The sequence below is a fragment of the Vanessa tameamea genome, chromosome 19, assembly GCF_037043105.1.
Source record: "Vanessa tameamea isolate UH-Manoa-2023 chromosome 19, ilVanTame1 primary haplotype, whole genome shotgun sequence".
NCBI classification, from domain to species: Eukaryota; Metazoa; Arthropoda; class Insecta; order Lepidoptera; family Nymphalidae; genus Vanessa; species Vanessa tameamea.
The window spans coordinates 3,985,919-4,000,296 of record NC_087327.1 but is presented as its reverse complement, the minus strand read 5'-3'; the positions used below and the strand labels follow the sequence as shown (position 1 = coordinate 4,000,296).

At 30.2% G+C, this 14,378-nt stretch overlaps 1 protein-coding gene across 3 annotated transcripts in view; it reads left to right on the top strand.

The window, feature by feature from the left end:
• The window catches only part of LOC113396074 (putative epidermal cell surface receptor), a 40,475-nt gene that overhangs the window by 1,886 nt on the left and 24,211 nt on the right, over positions 1-14,378 (top strand). The window lies entirely within an intron of this gene.

Genomic DNA, 14,378 nt, shown 5'->3' with positions numbered 1-14,378 from the left:
AACTCTTGAATGGATTACCTCGAGGTCTGTAGCTTCATAAACTAGTAACTGGACCAATAGAAATAAAATGTATGAAAATATTTTATCACATATATTTCTATTCCAATTTTAAGTCATGAAAGAAACGAGTAGTGTGATCAAGTTCTGGTGATACATGACACCTTTACATATAAAGCGTTCATTGAGCTTTTATTATTAAATAAACTCTGAATCTAGATTATTGATCTTGTCTTTGTTTATTTATCGTATCGTTAAAATTATTTACAGAGTTAATATTTTAGAAACAAATATAAACGAAGAAATGCTGTATTTAAAAATAAAATAGAGCTACCATCTCGATAAATATTGTCAGCGGGTTTTGTTATTATTACGGCTAATTTAAATTTAAAATAAGTATATTATTAGTTTTTATAGATTATTTATTAACATAACAATTATTAACATTTAAATCTTAATAATATACAAATAAGAATTAAAAATAGTTACTGTATAATGGACCGCGTGGAATGGTGGCATGAATGCTAGCAGTATTTCCCCGTTGAATCGCAATTCCGATCCTCTGGGCAAAAAACGGACCAGCCCTCATGTCACCAGTGGAAGCAATGAGGCGAGGTGTTATACTTTTGTATAGATTAAATATATATTTTCAATAGTTCTCAATATTCTGTTGCTCTATACATATTGTGTAACATAAATCGTTATTCGAAAACAATTAGTCTAAAATACCTATTGTGTGTTTTGAAATCTTAAGTATGTATTCACGTATTTAATTCTTGAAATTTTGACAACCAACTTACGGTGGTTCGCCATTTTGATACGTGTATCCTATAAATTTTATAAATATAATGGTCAATGCTGCATATCATTCTGAGATTTCACGCTCTTGTTCTGCGGTGAGTTTTGAGATTTTTCTTACTGAATACATCTACAGGTCAATGCGAGTGACTAACAAATTTTTAGAAGTACTATTTACTATAAATAATTATGATGAATGGTTAATATTTCTTACAGCTTCAAAGCTTATGGGCGTTGGTTACTTAACACCCGTTAGTTACCCGTTTTAGAGTATTTCTATCTTTAAAAAAAAACTGTCAAGTGATTGTAACCATTTTTGTTTTTTAAATAAATATAAATAATGAAAATAAACTTAGTTTATATAACTTATTTCATTCATATGTTCTTATTAAAATAAATGACTTAACATTATTTTTTGTAACCTTTGAGTCATATTATATTCGATCAAAACATTTCGGAAAAATTAAAAGGGTTCTAATATGAAAAATGTTCTAAAATGAAAAAGTATAATATAGATATTATACACAGAATATAGGTAAATATATATATATATTATTATGACATATGATGTAAGTAACAAATTGTAGATGTACCACAGCGGAGCTAAAGAGCTCTTGAGGAGTAGAGTTTGAGATGTTCACCCACTTAACTCGAAATTCGAATGCGGTTAATCTCAGTACATTTTGTATAATTTATACATCGTATCGTAAATATGTTGTATATTTATGTATTATTCTAATATACGTTTAATTTATTCTATATATTAGAATAATTTGTGTTTAAATCTTAGTCAATTTTTTGTTATTTTTACATATTCCAATCGTTTGCGTTTTTAAGTAGAGTAACTTTGTACAATATTATATTGTATCCTTATAATATGGTAATATAAAGTATTTAAAGATATAGTAAAAATACACCAACACATCCATATCCATGTAAATGTAAACCAAAGACTTCAAACAAATCTTCATTTAATCTTCTTTGTTAAGTAGATACATTATAATGAGAAGTCTAGGTAAACTATAATTTATTTCTATGTCATATTTATTAATATTATATGTAAATGCGAAAGTGACTCTGTCTGTCTGTGTGTTGCTATTTCACGGTCAAACTACTGAACTAAATTTGATGAAATTCGGTATGCAAGCTTAAACTCCAAGGAAGGACTTAGGCTTGTAATGCCTAGCAGCTGACGATTAATCCTTTAAACGTGAGCAAAGTCACGGGCGAAAACGAGTATGAAATATATTTTAATATAATTGAGAAAGTTTTGGATTGGATGAATTTTCAGATTCGTTCAATAATCAATTAACTTACTCATTACGCTGATAAAGTATTCTGTTAAAATGTAAAAAATAAATAAAAATATATTCGAATGAACTGCTTTACTTGTGACCTCGTTATTTTTTTAGAAAAACAAGAAAAACTTTGGGAACCATTTCGTTTCCCGGCACATAAATTAACCAATGTTATTTATTGTTGTTTTGACGTCTAGCATTTTATCTTTAATACAAACTATTTTAGTTTCTATATCGACGATAAAAGGACTGTTATCGCGTGTGCATGTATAATAATGTATTATTTATTCCGCATGAATACTTCGAGTATGCTGTTTACATAACAGCTATGTGCTTACGTTTAAAAAAACTGTTAGGCACTGCTTCTGAACTGCACAACATACAATGCTATAAGTATAACGAACGCGAACTGCCGTGTGAGAAATTATTAATCATACCGGTTCCAGAATAGGGCTGCTTGTAATATATGTAGATTCGGTATAACAAACTCTTTGTAAACTTAATATTATACGACTACGTTGAAGTCACCTCTTAGTGGTATAGTTTAATAGATTCATTATGAACACATATATAGTCAAGTTAAACTGGAAATAATTAATTCTTCTTTTACATAATGACTGTTTTTTTTTGTATTTACATAATAATTATTTTAAATTATTTACATTCAGTTTAATAAATCAATCGAATAAGTACAAATGTCGAAGCTTGGAATGGTGGCAAGAATGCTAGTAGTATGTCCCCGTTAAGTTGCAATTCTGAATCTCCGGCCAAGAAATGAACCAGGGGCTATTCTACTAACATATAACAGTTATGATACGTTCTCGATCCTATTCCGATCCAACTTTGCCTATTTGTCACAAAAATAAAAATCGTAACTGAGGGCCAATTCATTATTAATATCGATTATGATACGATACAATATATTCCGATCCTAGTACGACCAGTTGTGTCGTACAACTGGATCGTTGTGTTTGTAAAATAGGAAAACGTCCAAACAGCATCGAAAACGTTTTAATTCGATTGCGAAGGAGATCATTTGTTAGTAGAATTATCCTACTCTCCTAGTAAAATCCCAGTGTTTCATTTGCAAAGTTAAATCAAATTAAAGTTAAGTGTTAATCAAATTCTCAATTAATAAGAATATTTTTTTGTATGTTTGTCCTTTGTGATGATGATTGCGGTGAATCTGGTGAGGAGTTCTGCGTATGACAATGAAGACTCTTGCCCAAAAAAATAAGACTGATTCCTTCACTGTTTGTCTTTCAATATAATAGATATTATAGATTCTACTCGTGCGAATCCTTAACGTCCCAGATTGTTGTTTAATATTTGTGTAACCTGCGAAAACATTACTTACCTAAAACTCTACTTTAAATCCTATGCCATATTTATGTTGTTATATATTTGTCTAAGATTAATATTTACTGTGTGTCTGTAGTATTCCTTAAACATATATTTTTTCTTACGTTGTCCCAACTTTTCATCTCTGGATATCATCTTTTGTCAGTTCGCTCTTGTACTGATGTACTTTCTGTATCTTTTCTGATATTGATCAACCACCGTGTCCTTGGCCTTCTTTCTTTCACCTAGGTAGTGTTCTTTTAACGTGCTCTATTTATTATCTTTATAAGCAAAGGAATCAAATCAAAGGATACTCTTGCTCTTACGGTTTATGTGCCAATTCTTACCGACTGAAACCATCGCGATGACTGTCTTTAGTTCGGAACGGGGAGGCTAAGGAACCGTTTTAGTGTAACGCATCGAGCCATTCTGTTCCCTGTTCCTGGCTCTGGAGCTCTCTTTAAGGGACGAGAAAATGGTCTCGCCTTCTTGCACTCTCTGCTTTATTAGCTCTAGATCATTCTGACAGTCGTCAGTCAGAAATTTTATATATTCCTACGTTCCTAATTATTCATCTATACAAATTATGTTTTTCTGTTTGTACATTCAGTCGATTGAGTTGAAACTTTTTGCATTGATCAATGGCACTTAGAAAATGTCTGGTATACCATTAACATAATTAGATCGAGTCGCATCGAATAATTGTTTACAAAAATAACGTCAGAAGAGTTTGCAACGTATGCGGGCATTTGCTTGTTTCATAAAAATATTTTGCTATCACAAACATTACCAATAATATCTAAGATGATTAATTATTCAAAATAATTAGTAGCTATTGAATGATATTTGTCCAAAAAATAAAATGTATTTGCATTAATTGCCAAATTACAATACTATTTAAGACGGTTCTCCTGTTTTCACATCGCTCAGATACAATTTATTTTGTAAACTTTAATTATTCATAAATATTTTATTACCTTGACCCAATTTATAAATACCTAATCGTACTTTATTATAGAATGCGCTAACGAAAACTCAGCGTACTGTAATTGCGACATTATGAGTTCGAACTCAGGCAAGCATCCCAGAATTTTCTTATCTGTGTGCTTAATTTGTGTTTATATTTCTGTGTTGTCTTCTTTATCATCTACCAAATACCTTTAGATTTTATATAAATGTCTAGATAGAGACAAAAGAACTAAAACAAATGGGCCTACTTTGTTACCAACTGGTGTGCGTGGTAGCTACGCTTGACACTCGCGAAATTTCAATCTATTTCAATAGTGTGCCTGTACTTAGTCGCCAAGATTTGGCCTTTTTTTTCGAAGCATTCGCAGCTTTGAAATGTAAACATAGATACTATTAGAACATGGTTGTGAAGTATGATTCATAACGATGCTTTTCAATTAATAAAGTGAGAAATTCTTAGTCTTAGGTCAGTTATTGCTAGTAGTATTTGCGTTTTACTTTATTTATCAATAATAGTCGTAGTCCTTATTAATATTATAAATTTGTAAGTGAAAAGATTTTTTTACGCTTTAACATATTTACTCAACCGATCATCATAAAATTTTGCGTACACCTGCCCCACCCCCACACGTGGGCGATGCCCCGAAAGAAAACTGGTGTTTTTATAAGTTATATAAATTAAATAATGTAATTTTAATATTATTCGTATTTACAGATAAGTTAATATAAGTAGGCATTGCTCCTAAATAAGTATAACTGATTTTGTAATGGTCCACCTAAACAGGTTATAAAAAAAATATCTTCTTACAAAGATTCGGAGTTTCAGAAAGTCAATTGCATTATTTGCTATTAATAATATATATATCATTATATATATTAATGTCGATTTAAACTAAACTTAAAATGAAAAAAAAGCGCTAAGGAACATTTGATCAATACGCCAATCTAAAAACTTCTGAGGCATCCCTATAAATATAACATAAAAATACCTGTCACAAAACCCTGTAAGTGGTAGCCCTAACAATATTACATCAATATGCCGGTCTCGGCTACGTCATTGACAGTAACCCGGCAACCGGACAACATACACACATGCAAATGTCGCTGATGGAATGTCCACATTTACGACTAGAATCGTAAAAGTGAATAGAGTTTTGTCTTAATAGGAATTACCGTTGCCTTCGGGAGATGGGACTTGTTTTAAGGTGAATTGCGTTTTTTTTAAGTAATGGACGTATGTTGAGATAATGTAACACTATTCTATAATAATCTATAATATGTAATAAATATTCCCTTATATTTAATATTATTTATTTTTAAATTAATCTATTATTTAAACAGTCTACAATTCTTGGAGTTGTAAGGAGTTACAATGTTGTTACCAACATTGTACACCAAATGTTACCAAATGTTACATATTGTAATATGTATTGCAATGTATATGTAATGTGTGTCGGATGACGTAAAATACGCTGTTCGAAATTTGAAATAAATTAAATGTACAGCTGGCCAGCAAATTTTCCAAAGAATTTACTCATGTGGCAGACATAATTAAGAGCAATAATTGTGCCAAGAAAAACATTTTCAATTGACAGTGACTACAAAATTCAGGGTATGTATCTATCTTATGGATATTCTGCGTTTCCAGGATGATTTTCACCATCAGAGGCAAGGGATTTTAAACATTGCCAACGTGCAGAATTTGCCGTAAATTATTTCTACCGAAAAACTTATGCCCTTTTATTGCTCCGACTTGGCATTTATAATCAGGATCACGGGATCTGCGGCTTTATCAGATAGCAACTAAACCAACTTAACAGGCGTATAGGACTCTTTGTATAACGACCAAAGACAAAGTCAGACAATCCATAAATTCAGTTCTGTCTGCAAAAACCCACAAGGCCAAGTATGTGTACAGTAAACGGTGTCTAATTGACTATTTAATATAACTGGTATTGAGTTATTTACACAGACGTACGTTGAATATCGAGGTGTATAAATTGTATTGTATATGTTATGGTTGAGAATGAAAGAAGAAATGTAAAAGCCGGTAAATGTTCCACTGCTTGACAAATATATGCCTCCTCTCTAAAGTTTAAAGCGATTTTCATCGGACTGCTGCAGAACTATTCAGTGCATATATAATATTTAATAAAATTGTATCCGATATATGCAGGTCTCAAAACACTCTTAAAAACGAGCACGAGAAGAATTATAAATACAAAATAAATCCGTGAAAGCGATGCAAGCTTTGAACCCGCAACCTTTTGTTAAAACACTGTTCTATCTTTTGGGCCATCGTTGCTATGTTTGTAATTAAGTTCAACGGTATAGCCAATTCCAGACGTTATTTGAAGAAGTTATATTCAAGAAAGTGTTGTAACTTATGGTTTATTTAATATATTAGAATGTATATATATTTGTATTGAGTAACAATATATTTTTCCTTTTTTGGTACGCGTGATAAGAATATAGATTTAATAAAAGTAAATAAATTTAAATTCATTCATTTTCACATACTGTGAAACTATTAAACACTTTTTGAATATAGAAATATTAAGATTCTAAGTGAATATCGTTATTTTCAATAAAAAAATAAGCAATATTTCATAATGATATTCAAAATGATAATCAGAATTTCAAACGAGAGCTTTTATGATGTTTGAACGAGGCTTGACCTCACGACCAGACCTAAACATGTACGCATACCACATATGTACAATCAAGGACGAATTTGTTCATATTTAATATTTAAAAATAATTTACAACAACTCGTCCTACTAACCTTACTGACGTCACAAAAACACGGCGAAATGAATTTAGATGAAATTTGGAATTGATATGGTTTATATCATAAATGAACAGACATATCACCTGTTTAGAAACTGCATCCGGAAACTGGTATCACTGTAATATTAGAGAAAAAACAATTTTGTAACAAAAACACTGGTTGGTTAAAATATGCAAAATACTAAAATCAAATAATTTCATACCAAAACTTATCACTGATCCGTAACACCCGACATTCAAAGATCTGTTGTTAAAACAAGATTATTATGGCAATCTAACAATTGATCGTTTTATCGCTTTACTATATAGCCGATGATCGTAAATGTAGAGATTTTAGATAAGAAATATTATTAATATCAGCCAAAAATAGAATGAGCATACTCTTGTTTGTAGTTGGTAAATTTATTTTATCTATAAAATAATATTTTTATTTTATAATTGGCTCTGTTAACATCGGTCTTTATAGGACACACAAACTCGATTCGAAGTCGCTCTACCAAAATCGGCGACTAACCGTTGCATAGTTTTGGCGATATGACGTCACCTATTGATATTTCAATTCGTCTTTACGACGCGTGGAGTAAAGACTTTTAAAATAATAGAAGTAAACATAGATTTAAAAAAAAAGAATCTGTTTCTCTTCCCTTACAATTATTATTCTTTCTAGGTGTTTTAGACAATACGTTCAGTAATATTAACGATCTTAAGAATTATGGTTGTCACGGTACAGTCGTACAATGCGTATTTTAGCGCGGTTGTGTGTGTAGACTCTTAATTTTTTTAACAAATGGTAGGAACTATATTGAGTAGCTATTAAATACATGTTAATATATTTTCGTTTTTTCAAGCAGGATAGTTCAATCTAATAAGTAAGTATTGAGTATATAATGTATGTATGTATAAATCAAAATCAAAACATACTTTATTCAAGTAGGCTTTTACAAGCACTTTTGAATCGTTATTTAACAAACTATTTTAAGTAAAGCTACCATCGGTTCGGTATGTAGATTCTACCGAGAAGAACCGGCAAGAAACTCAGTAGTTACACTTTTTCAACATTTAAAAATACAGTCGTGTTAGTTACATTTCAACAATACAATTATATATGTATGTTATGTCTCCTGCCTGGAAGACAACAAGCATTAACTCCATACTTTTTTATCACCTATATAATCTTGTATCGAATAATATGCCTTCTTTAAATATATAAACTCCAACCATAAAACTCCAACCATAACAGGAAAAAAGCCAAATAAACATCATTGGACGCAAATTGACGCGATATCGTTGGTTTAGAGCTTGATTTATCTATGATATTCACTATTGATTTGCGAAAAAATGCTGTCTTGAACGTCGACGAAACTGCTATCAGAATTTTGGAAATAAAATTAAAATTTAAATAAGTAGTTAAGTTTAATAGTGTTGTATTATAAATAAAGATATATTAATCATAAACTCATAATATTGCACAATATAGCTGAGTTATTAGCAATCAAATAGCATGAAATATGTAAATATAAGGTTTGTTTATCTTTCTTTCTTCTTCCATTGAAATAGGCTATGTATGATATCGGCGAACATAGCTACCGATAGAGCAAAATGTGCTCCCTTATTATTAATGGCCCTTAAAAGTCTATAGCAAAACTTCCTGACTTCTTTAAAGAGAAGAAAAACAGAAGAAAATTTATTATAAATGTATTAAATGAGGATTAGATGTTCGAAAATTCCGAACATTTGGTTTTGAAACTGGAATACTTTTTTCGCATGATTATTTACGATTTACAAGTCACTTGAAAAATTCACATACTTTGTATGTAACTACACGAACGTTTACCTTACCACGATTTTTACGGTATTTAAACCGGTTTTTTTGAATGCCACATTTCACTTGCAGGAATTTTATTGTTTTTGAGACCAATAAGAGACTCATTCAAGTCAAGCCAATGTCAGACTACGCACGTTTTCAAAATGGGCAATAAAATTAATTGTAAATGTAATAGTATATATAATAAATTATTCTTTTTTTAAATATTTCAACCTACTTAAAAAAAAATAGAATGGTGACATGTTTTTGTAAATCTATTTCGTTTGATGAACTGTTTTTGATGATTTTTTTTGGGTTCAGAGCAGGTCGAAGATCATTCTCCATTTCAAATTCAATTTTATTGGACAATGTAATGTGTTTATTTATAGCGAAAATTTAGGCTAAGTAATTTGTTTTATTTAAATTACAAAACATATTTCAATTATCTTGGTAAAACAGTTGCACGTAGTGTCAGGTAAAATTAAAAACCGCAAGATTAGTGTGAACGTAATTTCATTTCACCGAAAACTTTTTGAAAGAAATTCTTAATCGAAATCAGTCATCATCACAATTCTCCACCGCCCCTTGCCCCTCTACTAACAGAATGTACAGTTAAGCGTAAAATTGAAATCCTTGTCCGAAGTTCCTACATGATAATGATCAGAACAAAATTTTAAGGTACCTGAGGGGAACGGACATAGCCGCAAGGGAGGGTATTGCTCTCGCGTTCCTCCGCTATTCATAAACATTCTCTGTCTCGCTCACGCTACATACATCTTCAGCCTTAGAGTACAATCGCGAACGAAAATTGTATAGTAAAATTCCGTTATGCAATTATTTTTAATAAATGTATTTCAAATATATGACAATCTAATACGTTAGATTATAAATATTTGTACTTCCATGTATAGATTAGCTTCTAAAATAATTATTATTAAATACATATAAAAGCCGACTTAGCCTACATTTTAGCTTACACTTTACTTCTTACTTAATTTTCTTATAACTTACCACCACGAAGCACGTATTATTATTATAATTAAGTAGTACTGATTCCATTATGCTATTCAACCATATATACGTTTTTTAGCTCAGCCAACGTTGATTTATAAGTGTATTATTATATATAACTAATTGTCGCCTGCGATTTCGCTCCCATTTTAGGGGATAGTCATAGGTATTGAGCATAAAGAGCCTATGCCTTCCTACATTCCTTGGTTTAGCCTGCTTCATACCAATCTTCACCAAATTCGGTTCAATGGTTAGGCCGTAAAAGAGCCCTAGGCAGACAGACAGTATTTATAATAATAATATAGATTTTAGGTAGGTACTCTTAATGTCATTATTCTGAAGAAGATTCATTAATTAAAATTAATTTTCCATTCCATTCCATTCATTCATTGTTTATTATTTAAATTCACTCCGCGTTGATACCATGTCAAATAGATAAGCAAGATTTTTATTTTGACAAACCTGTGCGGAACCACCTAGCTAAGTTCATGGAAGGCATTCAAGATAATCGCGTATTAATCAAAATATGAATAGAAGTACAGTCCAAAGGATTTATGAGTATGATATTTACATATGTGTATATCAACAATGCTTTTGTAAACTATTCTGTCTTTTTTTTTAGTTTACAAAATTTTATTTGACTTCCCTTTATAAGTTGATCAAATCTTGCAACTAAATATTAAACCAGTGCAACCCAACCAATGAAATTCACATTTTACACAAATATTTCTTGCTGGTGCCAATAATACAATACGACTTAAAATATTGTACATACATATTAATTTAGTTACGTAATACATGGATATCTATTCGGTTATGTAGGATTGAGATCTAAGTGCAAAAGAATAAAGAGGGCATCTATTTTTCTGCACACACATAAGAACTATAATATAACTTGCTGGTAGGGCTTTACGCAAGCCCATTTAAGTACCACCCACTCGCCATATACTATACCGCCACACAGAAATACTTAGTATTGTTGTGTTCCGGTTACAAGTTTGAATAAGCTACTGTAATACAGGCACAAGCGAGATGACATAGTTCCTAAGGGCATAACATTGATGATTTAAGGAACGATTATTATTTCAAACGGTACCGATGTCTATGAGTGGTTATCGCTTCCGACAGGTTATTTGACAGTCAGCCTATCTATATATATATGGCATAAAAAAGCTATTAAGGTTAAGGATGACCGCGTATTTCCGATTAGTTTCTTTGATTTTAATTCTCGCTGTATATACCTATGTAATCTTCTAACGTTACAAAGATATATAATTTGTTTGTTCGTATGTGGAGGCTAATTCGGAACTAATAATTAAATTCCAAAAATGTTTTCATTGGTATAAAACAACATTATTCCTGAGTGCAAAAGGGTATAAATTATATATATATAACTTTCTCTATTAATAATAAGTACCAAGGTGAAGCCGGGTGGATAGCTAGTTCTAGATAACGTCACTCATTTAGCATGTACTGTACCTATTAAATATATATACATCTATGTATGTTGAAACAAATGGTATTCCTCAAGCTTAGACGAAAATGTTGTGCTCTGTTTATCTTACTCAATGGCCGCTTGAGATAACTGATCTTGATGAACCACAACGTCAGACTAACAGGGATAACTTGAAAAAATATTAATTTTAAACTAGGTTGTATTTTATTTGAATAAGTTACATAATTGCTTAAACATAAATTGTTATTGAGTAATATATTTTTTACACTGGACACATTTTAATATATTAACATATTAACTTAAGTTAGCGTAATTTATTTTTTATGTAATTGTACTTGATTTTATGGAATATCCGTAAAAATATTTTATCACTAACCGTTATCGGATATATGAAGTAATGCCCAAATAAATGATTGCGTCATTATTTTATGGTAATTACCATACTTTAAACTTATTATTTAACTTATGATTTTTCGAGTTAATAAGGCGAATAATTTATGTACATTTTTCCTTAATGTTTTTATATGTATTTTATATTTATATTATATGCTGTATTATTAATTATATTTTAGCTTATAATATTTTATATATAATTAAAATAAATAGAAAATATAAGAAACAAAACTACGAAAATTTAAATAAAACTGAAACTGTTTAAGAAAATCAATGGTCTATCTTGAATGTCCATGACCTCTTTTGAATGTCAAGTAATACTAAAAGAATTTTTGTGTTATTCAAATAGATTAGTACGAGGGTCTTACAACTGACTAACCGGTCGGCTAACTATTTCTAAGGACAAATAAAATAATTAAACTTTATATTATATAAAAAAAAAATCACGCATGTTTTTGTATAAACTGTGTAAAAAATATTCTTAGTTTAAAATAAAATCGATTGAATAACAACATTTTACTACATTCTTAAATGTAAGAGCTCCAATTTGTTCAAACAATATTACAATGGGTTACGAAACCTGGTGACCGATTGAGAAAAACCTCTGTTGTTTATGTGGGAACCTCTCGGTTCTCACTGTGGAAACTTGCTTAAATGCACAATTACGCTTGAACAAAACATACGCTTGTTTAATTGTTCATTGCTTCTAAAGATGTTTTAATTCTGATGATCGTTATCTTATTTGATGAATAGAGTTATTTGGTGAATGATTCTTAAAAAATAAATTGTTCTTATCAGGCTCTATTTGAGTGTATTAGTAATTTATTTTATATTCAATATTTTAACTTCTATTTTCAATGTAACTGGTCTTAAATATCACACAGATTATTTTTTAAATTTCGAACGCGGTTTAATATCCTATATATTGAATCGATTTCTGTCAGAATTAAAAGAATCTAACTTTTAAAAATAATACATTTTTTATGTACCAAGTTTTATTTAAATATTTATTAATATAATGGTTGTCATGATCGCGTGTTAATGTATCTAGAATTACACTGAGTATAAACTTTTTAAACTCCAAGTTTAAATAACGTCGTTTAACGTAAATATTTTCATATTATGTTTGTATATTAATATATCTATGTATAAAGTACAACAAAACTTTAAACGTGAATTATAATTACTTGAAATTTCCGATACGGTCGATACATTGTAGAACGCGATTTTGTTATTAGTACATATAGATAAACTAATTGCGAACAACAATCCGCTCTCACCGGATGCTGTTACAAGTGTATCTATTTATTGCGTTGACCGCATTACAACTCTGAATTAACAGTAAATTATTTTTTTGTATATAATAAGATGAACTATTTATATCTCGCTGTTATTGTGTTCCTATCGAATGGCTAAATTTATCTTTATAAATATAAAAAATGTATTCATTTTTACATACACAAACTTTGCCGTGAGCAGTCTTGATTAGTTCGTTTTCTCTACGGTTAATGTCAGATTGACTCTATTAATTTATACGAATAATATGAGGGTTTATCTGTATACTAATATATCGAAAATTTTGAAGTATATAAGATATTGCGATTATATATCATATAATTAAATAGACACGTTCGAATTTTAAATTTTGACAGTCGCAGATTAAAAAAAATCATAAATTATAATAAATAAGAAATGACTAGAAAATGTTTAACCCTTTTAAACGATAAGACGAAAAAAGTGTCATGAGTTTTTAAGCAACTATTTCTGAAACATTTTCAACTTTACGACCATTTCAATAAACGTTAACGTTACTTATGTCCTTATTAGGTACGGATGATTATTTTTCCACAGAACAATAGACAATCTTTGTGTCACATACGGTGGGAAGATGAAGTTGCAAAGAAATCGACCTCAATCGGTTTGCGTTTCACGTTGGGTAAACAAACTCATAAACTGATATTGACTTGTAAAAAACGAAACGTAATTATTCCTTCGACTAATTTAATGATGAAGATTAATTAGTAATGATGAATCGATGAACTGATTTTAGCCACGGAATTTACCTGGTGGGTGTGCTTTGCGCAAGCACCTCTGGGTAGGTTCCAGCCACTTCTAGTATTAGTAGTAGTATACCTCTAAACTGCAATACTTATTAAATTATTGTTTTCCGGTGGGTGGTTGACCCAGTGTAACTATAGGCACAAAGGATATTACGTCTTAGTTTTCAATGTCTATGTGTGCTGGTGACCACTTTCCATCAGGTGACCCAATTGCCCGCGGCCTATTTATGTTTTCAATAGGTAAATATTTATTGAAAATATTGAATTTTCATCCGATACAGGTTTTCTTAAGACGACTTTACCGCCGAGCGAGAGATGAATATAATTATTAAAACAAATTACTACACAATATTCTCATGCCTATTCGAATATAATATTAAAAAAAGTTTTAAAAAACAGTGCGTTTGATTTGATTATTGACTAGAAAAAAAAACTCAAATCAAAATAATGTTTATTGTACA